General features: G+C 41.2%; 1 protein-coding gene across 5 annotated transcripts in view; it reads left to right on the top strand.

Moving 5' to 3' along the window:
* NRXN3 (neurexin 3) overlaps window positions 1–25,901 on the top strand; it is a 1,503,781-nt gene that overhangs the window by 645,176 nt on the left and 832,704 nt on the right. The window lies entirely within an intron of this gene.

Here is a 25,901-nt window from a genome sequence, read left to right as displayed (position 1 = left end):
TGTACAGTGAACAGTTTCTTAAAGATGGCATTCTCTAGTCAGTCTTTCTACCCGCAAAAGAGAAAAAGGAACTGAGGAATTAGAGAACTGCCAACAGGTGGGAGAACATCCAGGATCTTTGGTGGGATTCTTGCTTTGCCATGTCTGCCAATGCCACGTTATTTGATTTGTGAATGCAGCTGATAGTATCCTCTGTTTATCGAACATTCATTGTGCACCAGATACTGTACTAAGGGTTTTGTAACATTGTGCTGCCTTGTACTCATGTAGGAGGTAACAGCAGATGCTGGTGGGTAAAAGAGATTACTTACAAAAGTTAGTTTTTCAATTCTGTGTAAATAAGCTTGCAATTTTTAATTACACGAATCTCTAATAATAATAAATTTTATAGCAAATTATTTGCAGTCTAATATTCAAGGCTGGATAGTGTGTGTGTGTGTGTGTGTGTGTAACTTTTTATTGGTATCCATAATGACTTCTGGAAAAGTCTAGTATTTTCTCTCAATCTCTGGTGAGCTGAAACTATATCCTTTATAGGTTTATTAATTCATACTGTCTCCAGGGTTCTGTAATGCTTCTGGTACCCAGTTTTCAAGGTAGATTTCATTCACTGTGGAAAGCCAGCCACTTTCTTATCAGGTGAATGTAAGTAGTCACATTTGCTGACTTGGCAACTTGAGGATTGAGGCACATGTCTGATTTCTTTTTTCAATGCAGAGAAGCTAGAGTGCCCTGCTTACAGAGCGGAGCCCAGGCATTCACAAAGATACTTAGCAAAGCTTCAGGTTTTTAATTCAAATAGCAACCATCAGCAGACTAGGAATTTTTAAGTTCAGAATTTGGTAGTGAGGTTCAGTGTATTTACAGTCAGCTGGCTCATTTGTACATAGTGGAAAGCACTGCATCATTTCTGGATCTCTTAGATGGTCTTTTATTTTTCACTTATTTTTTAAATTTGAAAAAAGCTTTGAAGTTTTTATTTAAATTTCAGTCAACATACAGTGTACTGTTTCAGGTGTATAATGTAATGATTCAACATGTACATACAACACCCAGTGCTCATCACAAGTGCCCTCCTTAATCCCCATCACCTATTTCACCCATCCTCCCACCCACCTCCCCTCTGATAACCATCAGTTTGTTCTCTGTAGTTAAGAGTCTGTTTCTTGGTTTGCCTCTCTCTTTTTTCCCCTTTTGCTTGTCTGCTTTGTTTCTTAAATTCTACATATGAGTGAAATCGTATGGTATTTATCTTTCTCCTACTGACCTATTTTGCTTAGTGCAATACTCTCTGGGACCACCTGTGTCATTGAAAATGGCAAGATTTCATTGTTTTAATGGCTGAATAATATTCCACTCGTGTGTGTGTGTGTGTGTGTGTGTGTGTGTGTGTGTATGTGTATCACATCTTCTTTATCCATTCTTCTACCAGTGCACATTTGGGCTGCTTCTATAGCATTATCTTTGATTGTCTTTTAAATGAGGAAAGATTCCAACAAGCTTATCCCTACAAGTTGCCAAAGTCTGTCTAGAGATAATTGCTAAGATACAGATAGAGTTTATAAAATCAGGAAATGTATACAAGGAGGTCAGTTTCTATAATGGTTTCTAATGAGACAGGTGCATTGAGCTCTTGAGGATATTTATTATATACTTCTTGTATGCACACTATTATATGAAGGAAATAAAACTTGGCTTTAGCTCTGTAGGGACTTATTTACCAGAGAGCGATTCAAACCCCCACTCTCACAGAAAGCTATTTGCACATGTGCAAAACTGGAAAAAAATAAAACCACGTGAAAACTTAGTAGTTAAATATGATTGTTTCTTTTACTTCTATTCTGGACCATTGCTTTTGTCAAGTGCTCCCCATGTGAATGCAGGTCACCACTTGTGGAAGAGGCATGCTGGCTATAGTGGAGGAAGCAGCTTGGTGAAATCCTGAAACCCTGAGAAATCCTGACCTTAAATGAAATTCAGCATTCACATATCCTCATTGAAAGCGACTGGACTAGTTAGATGGCTCACGACTTCCATGTTGAACCTTCTGTCTCTGTTAAGCACAAGGCTAGCCCACAGAAAAGGAGGGCAGTATCATACCACCTCCAGCACAGACTCCTTCATCTACTAACTGTGTGGCCTTGAAGGTTTAGTATACAGTCTATAAATCTCAGTTTCCTCTTCGCTGGAAAGGGCCTAATAGTCACAAGTTTTTGAGAAGATTCATGGCATAATCGTATTATGTAAAACTCATTGGGGTGTTTTGTTTATATGGGGGGTGCTCGATAAATGTTAAAATTACAATTATTACAGTTGTTTTAATTTTCATTTTTAGCTGAGGAAACTCAGGTTCAGAAAGGTTAAGTGGTTTTCCCAGGATCACGCTTAGTGGAAAAGCAGCAATGTGAACACAGCTTTTTCTGCCTCCAGATCGAGTGCTCTTTCTACTGTGTTCTCATTTGTAGCCACTGACAGCACATTTTCTAAGTTCTGACTGTGTAGGGACTCTGTTGGGTATTGACCAACAAGGAAGACCGAGTCCCTTTCCTCTTGGTGCTCACATTCCAGCTACGTCCAGCACTGCTCCCCATGTCTTGTCGTCGCTGACATTCAGGACCGGGATTCCTGAGTCCCCACCATGCTCCAGGCCATTCTGTAACACAGAAAGAGTGAGGCTGTCTCAAGCCGACATTATGGGAAGGAGGGCTTCGTACGAGCAGAAATGGCCCGATGTCTCGTGCGGCTTGAGAGAGCAGTTACAAGTGACAGCTGCAGCAGTGAGTGGGGAGGACACGCTGACCGTGGCTCAGATAGTATTGGCAGCATCAGCAGATATTACCCTACACAGTCCCCACCATTACTTAGCTTGGTGGTCAGAGATTCTCATGCAGAATCTCTGGGTTTGTATCTTACTCTGCAGCTGATACATTATTATATGATCGTGCATAGATTACTTAAGATCTCTGGCATAGGTTACTTAAGGTCTCTGTGCTTCATCTTCCTCATGTGCAAAATCAGGCTCACAGTACCTGGTTTCATGGGTACCTCACAGCCAGGACTGCTTTGTGGACAGAAAATATTCAGTTAGTGTTTGTTAGCATTAATGCATGTCTAGTGCAGTGTTGTTTCACTTTATTATAACATCATGCCTGGGAGACAGACATTAATATCTCCACTGAACAGGTGAGAACCAAGTTTGTGTGACTAATCATTGCCACAAATAAGAGTTGAGGGTTAGCCATCTGAGATTCCAACCTATGCTTTAGGCTCTATGCTGAACTGCCTTCCAAGTAGCTTGAAGGGCCTGGGCTCAGTGTTTAAAGACAAAAATGTGGAGTCAGATGATCTTTGTGTTCAATAGATTCTGTTCAGGGTTTTAAGTGTTCTAAGAGAGATGCAGAAATCAAGTGCCCTGGAGCATGGGTGGGTGGGGAACACTGGAGAGAGACTATAGAACAAGACTAAAGAAATTGGCATCTGAGGTGTAGGATAGATGGTGGGAAGCTCATGGTTATTAGATTTGGATAGACACAGGAGAGAATTCCAGCTCAGCTCACATCCTAGGCTTACCATCTGTGTGGATCTGGGGCACAATTGATAAGTAAATTGCTTAACCTCTTTGAGCCTCAGAATCCTAAACCCTAAACCCTAAGGAAGAAGAAGGAAAAAAGACACAGAGAGAAGGAGGGAGAAAGCAAGAGATAGGGATTGTAATGTTTGACTTCTGTCACAATAAGGCACTGAGTGACATTTGATAGGTACAGCATCATGCACAGTGCCAATGCAGATTTCCATCTCCTGTACCATGGATGGCAGACAGAAGTGAGCCTTTGTTTGATGGGGAAAAGCTGTCTAGATGGTGGGAACATCAGCAGCAGAAGTGTAAAAGGAGAAATCATTGGAGTGTGTAGAAAATGGAAAATAGCACAAACCTATTCTAGTACAAATCACACAGATTACATGGTTCATGCTTAGCAAAGAAGCATGAGGTGAGGATGGAAAGGAAGCTGGTTTTCATATATAGGCTGTTCTTCTAGAACACTTATTATCTATAGAACCCACTGAGTATTTGGGTGAGGAAATAACAAGACAGACACCGGGCTTTCGGGTGAGTTATGTATCTTCCACATCTAGGGCACAGTGATTTGGAGACAAGGGGCATCAGCATGGAGGGACAAAGAGCTGAAAACAAAGAGATCTATTGGGATAGTGTGGTCAAGGTTAAATTTAAGCAGTGGCCCTGATAATACCAAGAAAAAACAAAGCGATTAATAGAGTAAAACGATCATATCACTTAGCTATGCTGGAAGCAAAGAACCCTTAAGACAACATAACTTTGTGACTTAGAAGTTTGAAAACTCTCTTCTAAAGCTTTCCTGTGAACAGTAACATCTTTAAGAATTTGCCTAAGGTGGGGCGCCTGGGTGGCTTAGTCGGTTGAGTGTCCGACTTTCGCTTAGGTCATGATCTCGTGGTTCATGGGTTTGAGCCCCGCGTCGGGCTCTGTGCTGACTGCCAGCTCGGAGCCTGGAGTCTGTTTCAGAGTCTGTGACTCCCTCTCTCTCTGACCCTCCCCTGCTCACGCTGTCTCTCTCTCTCTCCTAGAAATTAAAAAAAAAAAACAAACATTAAAAAATTAAAAAAAAAAGAATTTGCCTAAGGAAAGCAGGTTTATTTGGCTGAAGAAACGGCACAAGATACTTACAGGATGGTGAATAGTTTGAAAATAAATTCAAATTAACAAGTGACAAAATGAGAAAGAAAGATGCAGAAATTGGTTGGGGCAGGGAGTTCAAAGCAGTGGGCGTATCAGGATGGGAGACAGGTTCGTTTCAGTGACGGGGCTGCTCTTTGTGCCCTTGGCCGCTGTGGAGGAACAGCCAGTAGTGGGGCTGACTCAGGTGCCTCTTACTTCTCTTTCAATGGCCAAGTGAAGTGTCTGGAAGTAATCTCCAATTAACACACCTTCCTGGATTTCTGCATATAGGGGTTCTTAAAGGTATAATTTGTTTTCCAAAATGGAAACTATTGCTCCTGATGCTAGGCACTTAGAAATTAGATTTTATGTAAGTGGTTGTAAATTTTAAACACTCCTTTCCCTGGATTCTAGGAGGACAGCTTTCTGTGTACTTCTGAAGCATGTCTTTGCAGTTTGCTGAAAGGTCAGTATCTGTGGAAAGGAATACATATTGGAATATTGCCAATATTTGGGGAATATTGCCTCAAACATTTGTTTGGTGGACCTCTCCCCCTCTTTGCATCTTTTCTATATATATTGAAAAATAAACAGACTTATGTCCCCAGTATTAGCTGAACATGGTACAACATGAAGGCACTGGAAAGGTTTCCTTCAAATGCATTTGCTCCAGTGAGATGATTTATTTAGCAGCACCCCAGATTCTGCTGTGGACTCATTTATTCTAGCAGTGGGGTTGATTTGAGATCTCAGCAGAGGCCATAGGCATGGGGGTATTTATTGTACCTCATGCAATGTTTCATTATCAACACTGTTTAAGCAAAAGCCTCGGTGAATCCATAAGCATCTCCATAAGTATTTTTGTATTTATAAGTCAATATTTGTGACTAAATGAAATAATATATTGACAGTAGGTGTTCTGTAAAGTTCAGGAGAGTGAATATGCACAAGAATATTGAATATGGTATAGATGTGTCTGGCACTGAGTGACCACATCATTCTGCAAACAGAAGCCTTCCTTACATTATCTAGCTTCAGGGAGCTCCATGGTGGCAGAGCTTGAGGAATGCCAGAATCCTCTATGCTAGTCTTCTAGTCTTCTGGGTCTGTCTTCCCTCCTGACTGTTCTGTGGAGAAAAGCTGACTTATTCCTTTGGTATGTGCAAACTGAAGAATGGGTAAAATTCGCCTGGCTCATCTTTGTGTCCCCCTTCCATAGGACAATGCTTCGGTGAAATGTACCTTAGCTGCAACTAATGCTGTTGGTACTTTGCCCACCTGTGTTCTCTTTACCTTTCTTGAGGTCACTTGTGGACAGTTTGCAGACTGATAACTGCTTGCACTTGAGGTGCTCTCTCTCTATGGGTGACTGGATAGCCATGCTCAAGACAGGCCAAGTCTTAGAAAGTTGGACCACTTAGCATTTTCTTTGGTTCATTGCAGAAGAAATTATATGAAGCTGGAGTAATTCATACATCTATAATTTGAGTGGAAAGAGAAAAAGAGATGAGGCATGTGAGTGATATGCTGTTTAAAATAATACTAAGTGGAACATTTTGTTTTCCTAAGCACGATCAAGAGTATAAGTTGAAGGAATTGTGATCTGGAATAATGTACACAGAGTTATACCTTCTGCTCTCTCATTGGTTCACAACTTGAAATTGTCTTTTTTCCCCCCTTTAGTTGATCTCCACTATAAGGCAGAATTAATCAACCCTTGTGAATTATCAGATAACTTGGATATAGAAATAATGAGAGTTAAGGGGCACCTGGGTGGCTCAGTTGGTTAAGCGATCATGACTTCAGCTCATGATCTCACAGTCCATGATTTTGAGCCCCATGTTCAGGCTCTGCACTGACGGCTCAGAGCCTGGAGTCTGCTTCAGATTCTGTGTCTCTTTCTCCCTTTGCCCTTCCCCCCAGTCTCACTTTCTCTCTCAAAATAAAGACATATAAAAATAAGAAAAAAAAAAACAAGAAAAATGAGAGAAAAATTTTTAAAAATGTTTATTTTTGAGAGAGAGAGACACTGTGTGGGCAGGGGAGGGGTAGAGAGAGAATACCAAGCAGGCTCCAGGCTCTGAGCTATCAGCACAGAGCCTGATACGGGGCTTGGACCCATGAGACGTGAGATCATGACCTGAGCTGAAGTCAGACGCTTAACCGACTGAGCCACCCAGGCACCCCAAGAATGAGAGTTTTTAATAATGAGAGAGAGAGAGAGAGCGAGCGAGCACGAGAGAGCGCAGCAGGGGAGAGGGGCAGAGGAAAAGAGAAAGAATTTCATGCAGTCTCCATGCTTAGTGTGAAGCCTGATGCGGGGCTCAATCCCACGACTCTGGGATCATGACTGGAACCCAAATCAAGAGTCAGATGCTCAACTGACTGAGCCACCCATGCTCCCCAAGGTTTTTATTTTAAAAAGTCAAGAAATCTGGGTTGTACAGCAGGACTTGGGAGTAGGCTGGTCAGTAGGGGTAGCATTGTAAATAATCAGTAGCATCTGCTCGTTTAAAATATTAATTCGCATCTTAGCTGAAGTAAGTAATGACCTCTGCCCTTAGAAGATCAAATTGGAGATAAGAAAATTTTTACAAATGATATAATCAATTTACATGCAATAATCATAGTACTGTGTGACATTAGTTGAGAAAATAGGTGGTGGTAATGGGGTAGTCAAGAAGCTTGCACTTATTGGACTCTTAACTCAGGGCTTATGTGCTGTAGGTATTAATGTTCCCATTTCACAGATGAGGACAGTAAGAATCAGATATTTAGGGTTAAGTACCTTACCTAAAGGGGCACCAGTGGCATTATACCTCATGTTCAGGGCTCAACTGAGAAAGCTGTTCTCTCTACTGTAGACCAGCTTGTCTGGTGGAAATATCCCAAAGGATCTAGTTGAGTTATAGTTCCGTGGAGGAGAGGAAGGTAATGTGGCAGTTAGGTGATGGGAGATTGTCTCAAGAACACTGAAGTTCACAAATTCTTAGAAACAGAAGAACTTGGGGATCCAGGAAGTCAAGGAAGCCATTGGGGTAGAAGGAAGAGTGTGAGCTTGGGAATGAGGGAGAGATGGGGGAAGTCGGGCTCTGTGGCGCTGGTTGGTGGAGGAGTTTGCAATCAGCATATGGTTCAGGTGGAATGCAGTGACACTTTGGAATTATTTTTCCGAGTCAGATGCTAGAGAACAAAAATGAGTAAAAGCAAGCCTTCAGTCTGAAGAAGTTGGCAGTTGAGTGCCTTAAATTTTAGTCTTAGGCCTTGTTGAAAAGTGGTCTGATTTTTGTGTTTGATCTGTAAGAGTCTCAAGAATGAGGAAGGATGATGGCATTACTGAAGTAGTAGATATGGAATCAGAGTCTGATTACAAGGGATAAAAGATTCTGAGATCACTGGATAATAAACTTCTGCAGAAACAAATGCTATGGTAATACAGATGTAAGGCAGCTGGAAGTTTGACAGGGGCCTTAAATTAGGAAAAAGAGGGAATATGCTTTTGAAGTGTGGCTGGGAAGTAGTGTTTGGACTTAGCAGACTTAGGCATGACCGAGATAGGCAGGTTTGAACATATGCTATTAATTCTTAACCTTGAGATATCTTTCCAGTAATTGGGAGAATGGAAGAATTTTTCTTTATGTATTCCTTCCAGCTTTATATTTTCTTATTGTTAAATGAAGTGGAAACCAATATCAGGAGGAGTTCAGCATATCAGTTAGATATCCTGGGTTCTTTCATGCACTAGTCAAAATCCTTGGAGTTGCTGAATTGTAAAATATGAGATACCAATTCAAGATCTATGACTCAAAATCTAAGTGTGGAACAGGAAAGATGGATTACAGGCAGTGCCAATGTTTCCAATATGTGACATAAAATATTTACAATTTGAATTGCTCGCTTTACCCTGTGATTCAACGATGCTCGATGCATATTTCTGTTATAGCAGGTTTACCTTTGTTCTGAAGTGGTGGGATTACTTTTCTGTCTCCACCAACTGGTCTTCCTCTTTGATTTCTTGGCACTTAAAACAAGATGTGTCTTATGGTTTAAGATCTATACACGTTTGGATCAAGGAATGCCCAAAAGAATAAATAGTAAACCTTTCCTTTACAGTTATAGTTTGTAAAGCAGGTATAAATATAATCCTTGCTAATGAAGCACTTTGGCAATTCTCTATAAATTTGCTGTAATACAATATGCCAAAAAGATTCAACAGCCTTCCTTGTTTAACTCTGGCTACTGGACCTTTAGTCATGTGATACACATTTTTTTTGAGCATCAGCTTTATGGCAGATAGTAGCTAAACATTAGGAGCTGTCTTCACCTGTTTTAAAACACTATTGATACAGAAGCATATGTGTTGAAACATACTGAAAGCCTGGGGTATAAGGCAATGCTGTCGTTCTGTGGTCTCAAAGGAAGAGTCACTGTTAAATGAGGTTGTTTCAGTTGGGTCTTGTAAATCAGGTGTTATCTAGGAAGAGAACACAGGAGGGCACCAGAGAACAAGAAACAAAACACTGAAGTGCTGGCTCTGCTGGAATAGAGACCTTGCCTAATTGATCATTACTCTGCAGTCTGTTTCTAGTTCAGGTAGATGTCTAGGCATGACCAGGAAGGGGGCATGTATGAGGAGAACCCAGAGAGTGGCCTCGCACACATGATGCTCTAAAGCATTTTAAAGTCTCCCACTGGCCCTTCCGGAGTGCTGTTTCTAGGGATGAAACCTATTGACTGGTTCATAAACCAAAGGATCTCCAACTTTTCTTCAGATGCCTTTACTCTGAGCCCCTCAGCACACAGCAGGTCTTTCTGATGGTGGAGATTCAAAGGTCCTGCTTAAGAAGACAGAGCCAATAGGTTTAAATCTTGACCCACCTCAGTGCACGTCTGTGCCTAAGCAGACAGCTCACACCAACACGGGAAAGGTGAGTTGGTCACTGTGGTTTTGAGACAACAGTGATTTCTCCATTTCTGGCACTGAGCTGTGGTTAGAATTTGAAAATCGCTAACCACGGTTTCCATGACATCATTAGACACAACTGGTGAGGTCTCTGGGAGGTTGTGGCACTTGTAGGTGACAACAGTCAATGAAAACCCAGTTTTTTTTTTTTGACTCATAGGTCTGTAGGTATACATATGTGAGTATATAGAGCCCTAATCTGCTCCATGTGCCTCTGGAATACTCGGCCCACATTACTGGTTGCCTACTAGTCACTTCCACACATGTAGAAAATGCATCTGGATGCATCTAGAAAAAGCAAGCTAATATATAGTGACAGTGCAGATCATTGATTGCCTAGGAAGGGCATGAGGAAAGGATGACAGAGTGGTATGAGGAAGCTTTTGGGGGTGATAGATATGGTCCTTATCTTTATGATGTTGATGATCTCATGGGCCTATTCATATGTCAGAACTTATCAAATCATTCACCTTAGAAATTATTGTATGTCAGTCATGCCTCAATTTAAAATAAAATATTGTGGGTAACGTTCATCATCAGGTGTTTCATATTCTTATCCTCAGTTAACCTGAAAAGTTACTTGTGTCTTGATAGGTCACTGATGTGGTTTCCCAGAGTCCTAGACTCCCACCCTCGCTAGGTCTAAGAATTGGGCCACATCATTTAACTTTTTTGTGCTTTTGAAACCTCACTGAAGACAAAGGCAGACTGGACTTGATTATCTTCAGGTCACCTTCTAAATTTCTGGAGCTCTCATCTCTATTTGATTGATTTGTTTATTTTTGAGAGGACAGAATGTGAGCAGGGGAGAGGGCGAGAGAGAGAGACAGAGAGACAGAGAGTCAGAGAGACAGAATCTGAAGCAGGCTCCAGGCTCTAAGCTGTCAGCACAGAGCCTGACGTGGGGTTGAACCCATGAACCACGAGATCATGACATGAGCCAAAGTTGGACACTTAAATGACTGAGCCGCCCAAGTACTCCATCTCATCTTTATTTTAAAGATTTATCCTACAAATAGTTTGGGAGTACCTGTACTCACTTAGGTAGTATGATAATGGTACTTGTCTACCCTTTCCTTGCCATAGGTGATGCCTTGGCTATAAGATATGCTTCTTTCCTAAGTATTGCATCCCTTTTTGACATTGCAGGGACTCCTCTCATAAAATATTTCTTTATAATAATAGAGAAATAAAGCTGCTTAGTTTCCTTGTTTTGGTAAATTACCCTTATGGATTACACATCATATAATTTAGCCTCCCAAAGTTGTCTTATCCTTTTCAAAATTCAACAATAATAGGATGTTTTTAGTTAGGTTGAAAAACCATAATGTACAAAAAAAGTTAGAGGTGGATGTTTTATGAGACTATGACAGACTTTAGAATAAAAGATACCACTGAGAAATTCTCCATCTCTTAGGGCCTTGTAAATGACACTGGCTTCACACAGTGGTCTTAAAGTTGAGTTCACTGTTACAGGAATCTGTAAGCTTCATAAGACATCCCAAAGCCCATGGTCAAACAGTGAGAAGAAAATTTGCTGGATCTTCTCCAAAGCCCAAGCGCTTAAAGCCCAAATGACCCGATGCTAGCCTTGCTTAGCTCTAGGGAAGTTTCCTTAGCAACATACAAGCAGTGTTAGAATGCTTAAAGGGATACATTTTTAACATTGGTGTAAATTGGACAATGAAGAAATAAGAATACTACAGTTACACTTGGTTAAGCAATTATTATTGACATCAAGGTAGGCTAGGAATAGCCATTTTATGAATTGTTAATATTCAGCTGTCAGTCTACATGGAAATAAATGTGAAAAGGGAGCCAGTACCGGACACATTCCTTGTGTTATATTGTGTATCTCTCACCATAGCCCCTTGCTAAAAGCAATTGTTCTTATTAGTTTATAATTAGGAGAGACTGAGGCTAAGAGATCTCCAGGTGTTTGTCCAAGGTCACACGGCTAGAATGTACTGGGACAGGAATTTGAAGGCAAGTCTGGCTTGCTCTTTCTCATGCCCGACTGACTTACTGCTTCTTATGAGGCATTTGCATTATCATTCAGCTGTTTCCTTCACCTGGCATTTTAGTGTGCTGGTTTTAGTTTCTTTGGGGCATCCTGCTGGCCCGTGTGAGAGATTATGGAAGTGTGCTGTAATTGTGGTAGGCTGTTACCTCCACAAGCTCCCATGACACCACTGGTATACCAGGAAGGATGAATAATCCTAGGTGGGGGTGGAGAAATCTCAGCCTTTATGTGACATCAGGATTTTGTTTATTTTTTCCTCTATGTGGTTTTTGCATGGGCTTTATGGAGTTTTAGGGGTTGAGTTTATTTTGGTTTAATAGCAAAGAATCCAGTTCTTCAGGGCATTTTTTCCCCTGTGTGTTCCTGGGGCTTCTAGTTCCCGTCTGACCTTTTATGAAATATGAGTTGCATTTCCTTGTCTGGGAAAAGACATTCAAGAGTTGGTCTCTTTGTCTCCGGCCTCACTCCCTAGACTTCTAGGCTTTATATTTGAAGGGCCAGAAGGCTTTTTCTAAAACCATAATCTGATCATAATCACTCCCTGTGGCATGTGGGAAATCACTTTGACATTCCAAGTACACTGAGACAGGCTGCTGTAGAGGTCAGGGAATGGAAAGGGACTTAGACCAAATTGAGATATATAATTATATGGGTCATTAAATTAATGCACGCAACAAGAAGCTAGGAGAAAGGGATTAGGCAGATGGCTGCATGTAAGATAGTGTGCAAGTAGGTTGGAAAAACTACTCTCCCTGAATCCTTGTTACACGATGTGCATGTATTTGTTCTTTCTCTGCCATCTCAGCCTTCCCTGCTGATGAGGTGGCTACAAGGACAAGAGCTGAGAGGTCCTAAGCAGCTGGGAGGTCTCTGGGGCCATCACACACTTGACCTACTGGAGAAACACAAGGTCAAGTAGATCTGGCCACAGCTATAAATCACCAGTTAGTTTGATGGCCAGATGTATGGTTTATCAGTGTGTCTCAAGCAGAGAAAAGATGGGGTGATAATGGATCCATAGTGATGGTCATTAATGAGGTGACCAAGATGGGGTTGACAGCTGTCAATCACATATGGTCTGAGATTCATAAATATTTAAGGTTTATTAGGTACATTACATCCTTCTCTCTTGGCAAGTACTTCTCTTTTCCATCCTTTTTGTCTTTATTTAAAAATATGTATACGCTCTGATTATTTTCTCTGTGTTTAACAGGACTCAGAGGTCGCCTGTTTGCTCTTTACTTAACATTTTCTGTGAATTTTATTCATCCTGTTTGTTTCTATTGTTACTTATAGCAAAATTGAATAATCTAAATAATATAGCAAACACAAATAGCAGTCTATTTAAGACATTCCAAAAGCTCTTTTTGGTTTAAAAGATAAAATACAAAGTCTTATTTTATTTTGTATGTTATTGCAACAAAAGGCCTCAAACTCTGCTCCTGGCTACCTCTTTGGGCTCATCTCCTACCTCTTATAAAACTGCTCTAAACTTGGGACGCCTGGGTGTCTCAGTCGGTTGAGTGTCCGACTTCGGCTCAGGCCATAATCTCACGGTTTGTGGGTTCAATCCCCGTGTAGGGCTCTGTGCTGACAGCCAGCTCAGAGCTTGGAGCCCTGTTTCAGATTCTGTGTCTCTTTCTCTGACCCTCCCCTGCTCACACTGTCTGTCTGTCTCTCTCAGAAATAAATAAAACATTAAAAAAAAAAAACTGCTCTAAACTAGGGAGCATAAGCCTCTCTTTCTCTAAGAAGTCTTACTTGAATCCCACTATCTTTCTGGACCCCAAACCCAGACCAAAAGGCACACACACACATACACACATGCACACATATATACACAAATATCTTCTTCCTCCCACTGTGTCCCTAAGGTATAGTAAGAAGGGTTCACCCAAGTGTTAAACACTTAGAGCATCATATTTCATTTTCTACATGACTGTCTCCTCCAGTAGACTCTAACTTTGATCCAGGGATCTTGATATATTTCTCCTTTTATCCCTAGCCTCTAGCCAAAGCATAGCATCATACAAATGAACAGTATTTGATGGGCTATTGAGGTAATTAATATTTAATAGCAAACAAATGTTATTGTGCAACCATTGGATGGATATTTGTTCTTAGAGTAAGAATTTTTATACTTGTCATTTTAAAATTTAGTCCTTATGGGACTTTCTTTTCCCTCATTTTTTCCTTTGAACTTTTTAAAAGCACCATTTATTCCTATTACTTAATTGAAAAATCACTTAAATATGTTTTTTTTTTAATGAGCAATAACAAGTAGCGCTAATCTGGTGGCACCTACCATGTGCCAAGCAGTATATTAGAACTTGTCTTTCCATTGATCCCAAGGGAGCTGAATCAAATCACAACACTGACGAATGGCAGCTAGGATTATGAATCAGTAGAAGCATATCTAGCTTCAAACAGGATAATTAGATGTAATAAGCACATAACTACCTTTTCTTCTTATTTTCATGTTAGAGCATGTTAGGGCCATTTGAATTTCAGTGTCCATAAGCTGAATTTATTATATACATTAATATAAATGCATGCTGAGTAACTACCACATCTAGGCCTTGAACTAGAACCTGAAAAAGATACACAGTTTCTGGCCATGTGGAGTTTCCACCCAACATCATCTCAAAGTCAGTGGGAAATAGGTTATTGAGATGAGAGTGACCCACCTGGAATCCACTGGGGGAACTTGAGTTCCTACATATGTAGGCAGGTTCCAGTCAATGTAAACTCACTGTATCATCAAACGCCCTGATATACAAGTGTCCCTGCCCCTAGCAGAATGATCTAAGTCCCACAGAGATTTACCTTTTCTCATCCTTTTCCATGACACTCCTTAAGATTTCCTTTCTGCCTTACACACTCACCCCCATTCTTACCCGCCTGAATATCAGTTCAAAGATGCATCTCTATTTCCTCTACCTTGTTGCTGTTCTCAGATCTCCACTCCTGCTCTTGCAGAAGCATCAGTGGTCTGTTTTTTTTTTCACAACTAACATTTCTCATCCATCCAGAAGGCAGTTTAGTGTAAGAATGAGCACTTGGCCCTCAGATAGTCCTGGCTTTGGATCTATTTATTAGCTATTTGCTCTTGGCCAAGATAGTTTAGCATCTCTGTTTCTTACTTTGATTATCTATAAAATGGGATTACAGTGCTAACTTCATGGGATTGTGAGAATTGAATATTAAGCCTTGACATGAAACATAGCAGTTATTCATGCCCCATCATCCCTAACAGTGTCCTCCATCCCTTTACCCTCGCACCCCATGCCAGCTCTGGACTGTTTAATTATCCACTTAAATGGACAAAGACCCTAAATGTGCTTTGGATTCTAAAAGATCCACACCATTAGAGAAAAAAGGTATGGAAGGGAAGCATCATTTAGAGTCTTACATGATCTGAAAGAACTTGCTTCTGGGTCCGATTGTAGAAGGAATTGTGAGCTTGTTTTCTAGCCACAGTGGACTGATGTTGGGTTGGAGGTACGAGGTCATCTGAGAAGACAGTACAGTGAGGAGCCAGTGTAATATGCACAGCTCTGTAGGGAGTTCATGTGTTTGTCCTCTTGAGTCATTCCGCATGACATGGATCACAAAGCTCCATCCTTCAAGCACGGAACCACCACATACGCTCTGGCAGGTGCTTCTTAGTCCCCCTCCTCAGAACACATTTCCTGATCCCTCCCCAGCTAGCTTATCACCAGCCTCCAGCAGTGTTGTTGCTGATTCTCCCAGTCTTCCCTGTGATCTTCAGCAGCCTTGTCTCTGACTCGAGCTCTTCCTGTTTTCACACTAGCCTCTGTCCCCAACCGTGGGGGCCATGATGAGTGACTCAGAGCTTCATACACCAGACATGAAAGGTTTGGCAAATGGAAATAATAAGTTTACTGCACTGTACATTTGAAATAATTTTTTTCCAAGTGGGGTTGGTACCTAAACATCTGCTAAATATATCAGAATGGGAAATAATTCCTAGTAATGTGCAAAATGAGACAAAAATGAATATCTTGAGAAGATGTCTTTAAAAGCATTTCTTTGCCAAACAATTGTTGATAAGGGTATATAATCTAAAAATCGTAGATAGCTCTAAATGATCTCTGAGTGATACTTTATTACCCACTGGTATTGATATCAAATGCTGATGTACTGAGTAATAAAAAATTTTGGCTCATGAAAAAATTGAAGTGTATGGATAAAACAATGTTGGAGTCAAAGAGATACGGGTTTGAATCTTATTTCTATCACTTTCACCTTAAATACCCTCATCTGTGTTGCTTAAACCCTCTGAGTTTCATGTTTTTTTTCTCTGTAAAATAGGATGAGGAGCCCAAACTTCATGCAATATTAGATAACTATGCTTATGAGAGTTAAGTGGGAAATAGGAAGTGGTCCATAATGGATGGCCTTTCTCACTCCATTTCTTCCTCAACCCATAACAAGGAGAGAGAGAGGGAGGGTGAAAGAAGAAAGGAGGGGGGGGGAAGGGAGGGTGGGAGGTGTGGGAGGGAGGAAAGAAAGGTTTTTGAAAACCATCACTGTACCTGGAGGTATCGTGTTCTAAGTTGGCTTTGTAATGTGATGGAGTTATTTTAAGGGTATCTCCCATGATAGGATACTGTTCAAATTTCATTTTGCTATGAGCTTCTACTTCAGGCCTTGAATGTGTGTTTCATAGTTATATCTGTGGTAGGGAGAAAGATATTTAAACCATCACTGTGATTGGTAACATTCCCTTAGCATGCACTGTTCCCTTAGTATGCACTAGGCATTAGTTACTATTAGATGTTTTACCTGTACTTCCCTGACTAATCCTCACAAAGCCTTGTGAAGTAGTTACTATTCTTTTTTAAATTTTATTTTTAGAGAGGGAGAGAGTGTGTGTGGGCAGATGAGAGGGGCTGAAGGAGAGAGAGAGAGAATCTTAAGTAGGTTCCATGCTTAGCATGGAGCCTGATATGGAGCTCAACTCTGGAACATGACCTGAGCTGAAATCAAGAGTCAGATGCTTAACCAGCTGAGCCACCCAGGTGCCCCTAGTAGTTACTATTCTTGTTCTCTACTATTCATATGGGAGGAAAAGAGTTATAGTGAGTTTAAGAAATTGGTAGAAAGGGCTTCTACGTGGTCGTATTTGACTTGGGTTCAGAGAGTGCATACTGGTAAACTGATGAGATAACCAGATGCAATCCTGGTGCAGGTGCAGTACTACCTGGATTATGAGAGGTGAGGTTATAAAGATTTATGCTGCAGTCAGATCCCCAAGGTCTTTGTGTGCCTTCACTGTACCTCGACACTTAGTGGCTTTCAGGGATTTTAAGTAGGAATGGACATGAAGAAATTTCTGTTGTAGAACAATAATTTTGACCACACTGTGAAAGGTTGATGGATTGGGAGAGTGAGAACACACCTTTAGCAATGCCCAAGTGAGAGTGGAGGAAGGCCAGAACCAGGGCAGTAAGGGTGGGGTCTCATGGAGTGAGCAGCTTCAGGCCTCACTGGGGACATGGAACTGCCTGCCTTGGCTATGGTTTGGGTGCAGAAGGTGAGAGAAAAGAGAGAGTCCGGGAGGACTGCCAGCTTCATGGCTTGAGGAACCGGACGGCGATGACCTTAAGAGAGAGATGCTGGAGACGAGAGAGTTGGGAAGATAAGAGAAACATGGGGCCTGACCAGGAAACAATCAAAATACAGAACAGAGTTGAGGAAAGAAGGAAAGGTTAGCAAAAGACACACAAAGAGTCCAGAGTTCTGGAATCTGAAATCTTCTCATTATCCACAGATGATTCATATCAAGTTTATTTTTTTTAATGTTTATATTTGAGAGAGTGGGAGAGAGCACATAAGTGGGGGATGGACAGAGACAGGGAGACACAGAATCCGAAGCAGGCTCCAGGCTCTGAGCTGTCAGCACAGAGCCTGACGCGGGGCTCGAACTCATGAACCGTGAGACCATGACCTAAGTCGAAGTTGGATGTTTAACCAACTGAGCCACCCATATGTCCCATCTTCTTATCAAGTTTAAAATATGAGAACCATGGACCCAGATTACTCCTTAGCTGCTCTGAAAAGTCTGAAAGTTAAAATGACGGGATTGTTGCATACATATAAGCGGCATCCCCCTGGGTGAGATGTGCTGCTTGTCATCCTGTATAGTTCACAAACAGAGGAGTTCATTTTATTAAAGTTCAAAAACCCAATAATGTTCAAAATACATGCTTCTGAACACTTTATTTGTTCTGTGTTCTGGCAGCATTTTAAAGATAAAGATCTTGAGTTTTATTTTTCTGGGAGAGAGATTTGCCTCTGAGCGATTTGACCAATATTGAGATTTTTCTTAATCTGTTTTGTTCCCCTGTCATTTTCTCTATATGTTTCTTCTCCCATTTTACTTTGCCTTCTTTTTCTTCTTTGCCTTGGTCTTCTTTGCACCTTGAAATTAAAGCCATGCTTGTTGCATTGAGCTAATTAATTGGTTTAATGGATTTATATATTTTTGTGTGTGTAGGGCGTGTGTAGAATATTTCACTGTGAGGATTTATCTTTGTATCTCTTAACCATCCTTGGTTCATCCCTCAGCTAATAAAAGCTGTGTAAGTTAAGGCCACAGTGGAACCTGACTTCCCGGATTCAAATCCCAGCAATTATTACATACGTGACGTTGAAAAATTGGCTGAACTTTTTTCTGCCTCAGTTTTCTTAAGGGTAAAGTATGGTTATTAATTGGAACTAGGTATCAGTCAGCTCAGTTCAGTTATGCTACATTGACAAATGTGTCCCTGCAATGTTAGTGACTTTAAAGAACAGAGCTTTATTTCCCACTCACAGTAATGGTCATCAGGGTTCTGCTGTGGCTCTGCTTCCTGTCCTCTTCTTTTCTGGACCCTGGCTGAAGAAACAGCTCTAATCTGTCACCTCTTGGACTTGTGGCAANCCATCCATGTTGCTACACATGGCCAGATTTCATTGTTTCTCATTGCCATGTAGTATTCCATGGTATAGATAAATCAAAGCCATGTAACCACTTTTAAATAGTCTAAGTGGCCCAGGCCTCTTCTGCTCACATGTCTTTGGCAATGAAGGAAGTCACGCACAGTGCCTGGTATGATGGGAGAAGAAAGATAATTCTTCATAAAGGATGGACCTGTTTAGAAAAGTACTGATAGGAAGGGACAGCATATTTTGTCAACAAGTAATATAATCATGACAACCTTATGAGATTGATATATTAAATTAATTAATGTAGGAAAAGCATTCAGAATGGTTTCCAGTGACTGCTGTCTGGTAAGCAAAATATACATACTTGCAGTTATTTATTTATTTATTTTTTTAATGTTTTATTTATTTCTAGGGGAGAGAGAGAGAGAGAGAGAGACAGCGTGAGTGGGGGAGGGTCAGAGAGAGAGGGAGTCACAGACTGAAACAGGCTCCAGGCTCTGAGCTGGTAGTCAGCACAGAGCCCGACGCGGGGCTCGAAACCACGAACCGCGAGATCATGACCTAAGCAAAAGTCGGACGCTTAACCGAGTAAGCCACCCAGGCGCCCCTACATACTTGCAGTTATTAGCAGAGTCGAATGCCAAGTATGAGGAGAATAAGAAATATATTCATTTACCCTTCAACTCTGAGATTCATTTTACATGCTAAGGACATGGAGTTGTGAAGGACACAGCACTGAAGGTGTTGGTCCCTGACTTATAGGACCTGTGTAGTCCTACATGAAAATATGAAACAAAAATATAGTTAATGACTCAGACTTCCTGACAGACCAGGTACTGCGCTGTTAGGGTGCTCAGTACATACATGTGGACCCCTTTCTCTCACACAATTTATTTTTACTTGTGTAACACTTTCAGAAGACTATGGGCTCCTTGATTATAGTAAATGTGTTATTTTTGTCTTTGCGCCTACAGAAACTTCCACATTGCCTTTATAGTAGGTACTGGACTTTTCAATTAAACTCATCTTCCTTTATACAGCCTGGAAGTGGGATGGTGATTTCATCCTGTTTAATAGGAATGATTTCCTTCTGCTTGATGCCCCCAGCTTTATCAGGAATTCAGGGTGCATGGATAAAGCAGTCAGCAGTCTGAAGTTTACTTCCATGCTGTATCCAAACCATTGTGCAAAGTTATAAAGACAGCACATGGAGATTAGCCACATTTGCCAAGGTAGCCACTTTGCATGCTTGCCCAAGGCCACACGTGCTGCATGAGGAACCGGTTGTATTTAAGTCTTACTTAAAAGAAGACAAATACATTTGAATTAAAATACCCTTGATCTATTTTTATTAATGCTCCAGTTTTAATTTTTTCCTCTATGTGCTTGTCTTGCAAGTTTTATTTTAGTGGGTATCATAAAGAGATGATATTTCTAGTGAGATGGAGAGCTATAATTTCTCATATTTTAAAACCTACACACGTATTATTTTAAGGGGGGAGAAGGATCATCATCTTAGTGAACTAGGGCCAGAATAGAGTGATTGTTCTGCTCATCTAGCCTTCTGGATCCCGTGGTCTCACAAAGCAGATGTTAAGAGGATAAGAGGGTGCACTCAGGTGACAGGACCATCCTGTGTTGCAATTGCCTCTGTTCACAGTGGGAGATCAGCTAATGCCATCAAGCGCATAAGCCTATAGACCTTGTAATTATCATCTGAAGGAGATAGGCTGGAAATATCAATCCTTTTACATTCTTAGTTCAGAGTTAGTACATTCTGTCATGGGAAGGTGGGGCTGCACACAGAGGAGTCGACATGGAAATGCCATTCCACAGAGCTCTGTGTCTCAGGATACTTTTGAAACCTAGTGACTGTATCTTTAATCTAAAATAAAGTCCTCCATCTGAGATATGTTAGTTACTTAGAAACATAGAGCCTGAAGGGACTCTGGGTATGGAGACCATATCTCTTAGCATCTGCCTTGAATAAACTGAAGATAATTGAGAGTAATGGTGTTCTTAACTTCTCAAAAGCACTCCATGGTCCTTATGGGCCCATAGGTCCTCATTGTGGACAGCCTGGTTATTGCCCTCAGAGATCTATGCATTTCCTCACAACCTCAAGGGTTTGGTTACTATTTGGTAATTTGAAACCACAGCCCCCACATCTGCCTTTAATGGTGATAGCAGACCAGTGTCTTCTGTTCTCTTCGGACTTCATAGACTTTGGGCAGCTAGAGGTTAATGGGTATAGCTCTGTCTGTGGGGCTCTATCTGTGAAGCCTAGATTCTTGATACTAATTTCATGCTTTCATACCCTGTAACCTTGGGAAAGTCACCTAACCTTTTTGGATCCCATCATAAGCATTGATATTTCCTACTTCACAGGGTTGTTGTCATGTTTGAGTTACTAGGGAGGAAATGATCAGGAACTGTGTGTCATCTTAGTCTGAGTTCCTTGAAAGTAGAGCCTGAGACAAGTACTTAGGTCAGGTGGTTTATTTGGGAGAGATCCCCAAAAGTGGGAGTGAAGGAGTAGAGAACATTGGCAGTTAAAAAAAAAAAAGAAAAGAAAAACAACTCACCAGTGTAGGTTTCCATAGTCAGGTTTTCTGCTGTGGGTCAAGTGGACGTGGAGAAGATAGAGAGTGTTATAATGAATGCCTCCACGAGTTATCCACTCAAATGACAAGAGATTTGGGGGAACTAATCCATTAGCTTTTTCCCTCCCATTGTTTGACAGCCTCCATTTCCTTTCCCCACTACTTCGTGTCTCTTGCACGCAGGCAATGAAGGCACCTCTGACTTTAGAGAAGGCCCAGGAGTTGGCCCTGCTTGAAGTGGGGACTGTCAGGCTGTGTGTGAGCTTACAGTTCTCTCCTGCTGTCGTGGCTGAAATCTGAGCGTGGCCCGGGGGATGTGATGCAGGGTACCAAAGTGCCTGCTGCAGGGTCACACAGACATGATCTATTTATCCTCTCCTTTCATCTCTAATAACAACTTCTAACTTCTTTTGGCTTTGTTAGTAGGTTAGGGCTTGACCCCTGTCTTGCAAATAAATTTTAAAAAGTGAAATCAGGTCCTACTTTTCATTCATCCCCAAGATTAGATTTTCTGTTTCTATTTCACTATATTCTGCCACTTCTTCCATGACCTTTACCTGGCCTCACCTTGTTCGTCCTCAGATCTCTAGACTGGGCCAAACCAGGGACTTAACCATGATGACGCTGTGAGAACAAATGCAGCTTACAGGAGAGACATGTTACAGGCTGTGTCCCATGGTCGCGTGACCTTGGCAGGTTGTAGCCCTTTGTGCTCCCTCTTACTTGCAAAGCTGGGGGAAACCATATCAGCTTCATATTGGGAAACTAAGTGAGATTATATACGCAGAGCGACTAGCACCTTTCTTTCAATGTTGCTTTCATTCTCTTATCAGTTTCTCAGAAAGCTGTATTTTTTTTATGACTGGGAAAAAGATATTTAAAATGAAAAGTAGTGTCTTTATTTAATCTGCTGCCTGGTGTCTTTTAGGATGAAGATGAATTAGAAATTAGCGCCAAATTCACACAGCTGCCAAAATGCAGTGTGCAAACTTCTTCCACTCCCCTTCTTTTTCTTCCAGCACCTTCATTAAATTTAGTCTGTCACTTATCGAATTTTTCATCCAATTTTATTAATTCACTTATATGTATTATTATACTGAATACTTTCCTGAATTTGTCCAGTTTATTCTATTGCTAAAATAGTCTCTCCTGCCCCTCTTCTGTTTTTTCTCCCTTCTTCATCCTGCTTACTAGTTTCATGTGGAATCTTTTCAATTTTATTTATTCTTCCACTAGCTTTTCTTCCCCTAATATGTTGAGTGTCTTTTTGGTGTAAGGTACACATCTGCTTAGGTTTCAAGGATTTTAAAGGTAGTGTGTTCTCCCTCAAAGGGCACAGAAGTGGAGGCAATACATATAATATTTATATTTATATTTTTATATTTATATTTATATTTGTAATACCAGAGACAGTGATGATTTACAGGGTACAAGTGTAGCTGAGTTACTGGAGAAGGGCACAGTTTTAACTGGAAAGGTGTGGGTGGAGGTAGATAAGTTGTGAAAGCCTATGAAAGAGGAGCAATGGAAGATGTATTATGCCTTCCTTAATTCCTGTTGAAAGCAAAACATTAATTACTAGGCTTAATTAACTACGGTTTTCAATTCATAATTGGACATTTTTTATTCACTTTTTATTACAAAGGGTCAATGCACAAGGAGAAGGCTTAAACTGGCATTTATTAGGAGGATATTAGTGGAGTAGGCTGTACTGCATATCTTGTTTCAGATCTCTTTAGCACAGTCCCCATGGTTTTCAAAATATGTGTCTTTAGTGGTAAACAATAAGAGCACATAGAAAAGACCGTAAGGCACAATAATGTTTCACATCATCAAAAGAAGCCTAATTTGTATTAACTAATTATATCATGACAATGGTGGGGAAAATACTAGTATGGTTTAGAAAGTTTTTTTTTTTTTTTTAAACAAGAATAGAATCAATACCTACAAAAGCATCCTTCAGCCTGTCCCTGAGCAAATTGCCCTCATCTTTTGAAAAGTGGCTTCATGGAGAGAGATTATCACAAGAAATCTCGATACTGTCCTCACCTCACCACTCCTAAGCAGTGCTGTAAATTTATGACTTAAAGTAGAGATTTGGCAGTAAATTGGGGGCAGGATTCTTTCTTGTCTTTTGTGAAGTCATTTGTTCCTTTGGAGAGATATCAGCCCTGGATTCATTCCGTTTCAAAATTGAGATGCCATTCTCCCAGCTGAGATGAGTGGGTTCATTTTGCACTGTGATCACAATTTAGATCCTATTGAATGGGATGCCAGGGTTTGCTTTGTAATGTTAGGCACACTTCTTGTTGCAGTCCTTAGGCATGGACCAGAGCATGTAACTGAAGCTATGCAAGAAAAAGAAAGAAGGGGAGAGAGGAAAGGAAGGGAGGGAAGGAGGGAGGGAGGAAGGAAGGAAGGGGGTAAGGGAGGGAGGGAAAGAAAGGCAGCAGAAACCTAGTAACCCTGGGTCATCAATAAGCATTGGTGGTCCAAGGTACAGATTAACACCGTACTAAGAAAATCATGTAAGCAGTGAACTTTTAACCACACTTTGAACTACGAGGAGTGGGAAAATGCCAGGATGGTGCTGAGTATGACTGATGCTTCGTAGGAAAGTTGCAAGTAACAGAAGCAAGCTGCCTTGACTGGTAGGATCAGTCATGTCTTACATTATCTGGAATCTTTGCCCTCTCAGCTGAGGGTGCGTCTACCACCCAGGTTCTCAGACTGAACCTAGGAGTCACCATGAATTCCTCTCTTTTCCTCTCCTGCCCCCAGTCCACCTTCGAAAACGATCTCAAATCCTTTTGACTCCATATCCAAAGTGCACCCCAGACTTCACCGTCTCCATTTCTACTACTACCTCCTTAGTCCAGGTCACCTTCATTTCCTGCCTTTAGCAGCTTCTCTGAGATCTCCTTGCTTCTGTTAGTGGCCTTTTTAGGTCCAGTGCACCCGTAACAACCGGAATAAGTTTTAAAGCTTAAGTTAAATCATAGGATCCCCTTACCCAAAACCTCCCAGTGACTCCCAGACGCATTTAGAACAACATTCAGGTTTTGTACCATGTCCTTGGGTCCTCTTAGGATCTGGCCTCCGCTTGCTTCTTCACTTTCTTTCCCACCACCCTCTCTCCTTTGGGCCCAGGCTCTAGCCACCATAGGTTTTGTTGTTGTGGTGGCTCCAATGTGCCAACTTTATTCTGGGCTTCTGCTCTTGCTGTTTCCATTGCCTCAGATGCTTGGTTCCTTCTCAGATGCACCTCTGGAGAGAAGCCTGCTCTGACCACCTCAATTAATAGCTCTCCATCCAACCAGGGACTTGGGGCAAGAGTGGAGAAGCCACCTTGGAGAGGCCTTTCCGAGACTTGCTATAAAGTAGCCCACCCTCTATTCCTGCTCTTCACCCGAATTACTTTTCATCACATCCTCCTCTTTCGTTTTCATCATAGAACTCAACTGCATTTTATAACCACCTTATGTTCTTTAGCTTCGTCCTCCCTCATTCCAAACCAGGCTGTAAGCTCTTTAAGGGCAGGGACCTTATCGGTCTTATTTTCTCTGAATCCTCCACATGGAATGGTGCCTGATCCCATGTTGATGCTCAGTTACCATTAGTTAAATGTATGAATTGATGGTCTCCATGACATACTGCCAGAGGTTGGCAACAGTGCTCTATTAGAGTAGAACATGAGCCAAGGGAAAGGGGATGTCAGCCCATAGTTGAATATGCTGTATGTGTGGCAGACTCGATGGTCCATTTACTTACTCAAATTTAGTACTTATTGGTGGTGTTTTCAGTGGTTTTTAACTAGAAGCAGGGTCTCCAGGAGGGTGCATGTGCTCAGGGTGAATAACGGGGATCACTTGTCTTTCTCACATACCTCACAGATAGACTTCTTAACATAAGCCTTTTGAGAAAGCTTCCACTGTTCATATCTGTTGTTAGAAGCCCTTTCTGAGACTCCAGAACTCCAGTGAGAATGGAGGAATCTGTTTGAGGTTTTTCACCCAATTGCCTGTATAAGTAAATGATTTAAAATTTCTTTCCAAGGTAATGAATGCTTTCAGGAAAAAAAAAATGAGTGTATAAAAACAAAACACCTCTTATTCTCTGTTGGATTGTCAACCTGAAGAAAACAACCAGAACCTGAAATTGCTTTCGACAGAAAATAAGATGCTTCTTTCCTATTTCTCTGCTACCCTCCCCTCCTTGCCTTTGCCTTTACTTGCCTGACCTACTCTCTCTTTCTTGCTCTCTCTCTCGGGGGAGGAAGGCTGATAAAATATATGGTGCTGTAGGCTTAGTAAACTGTTTGCCATAGCTCAGCTGGCCCAACCTAGGGTGCTGGTGGAAATGAAGGTAAGTTTTCTCTTTTTAAATGTATTTGGTGTTCTTTAAACCTAACACGGTCATTTTGAGTATCATACCATTGACATGTGTAATCACGTGCCTTTTGCTATACCTTTCTAAGGGACTGAATTTCCTATTTTGCTATGCATTGTAGCAGTTTTGACTTGTGTCAAACATAGTTCCAAGAGAAATCAAGTTGTTGTTTCTTTCTTTTTCTTGCACAATTAGAAAGATATTCAGGTAATGCAAAGTGATTACGGTATAGATATTGCCCTCTTCATTCCTGACCCTTTACCCACAAGCAAA

Source organism: Crocuta crocuta, unplaced genomic scaffold (assembly GCF_008692635.1).
Source record: "Crocuta crocuta isolate KB4526 unplaced genomic scaffold, BGI_CrCroc_1.0 scaffold186, whole genome shotgun sequence".
Lineage (NCBI taxonomy): Eukaryota > Metazoa > Chordata > Mammalia > Carnivora > Hyaenidae > Crocuta > Crocuta crocuta.
The sequence above is the reverse complement of the archived record's forward strand: the minus strand, read 5'-3'. Positions and strand labels throughout refer to the sequence as shown.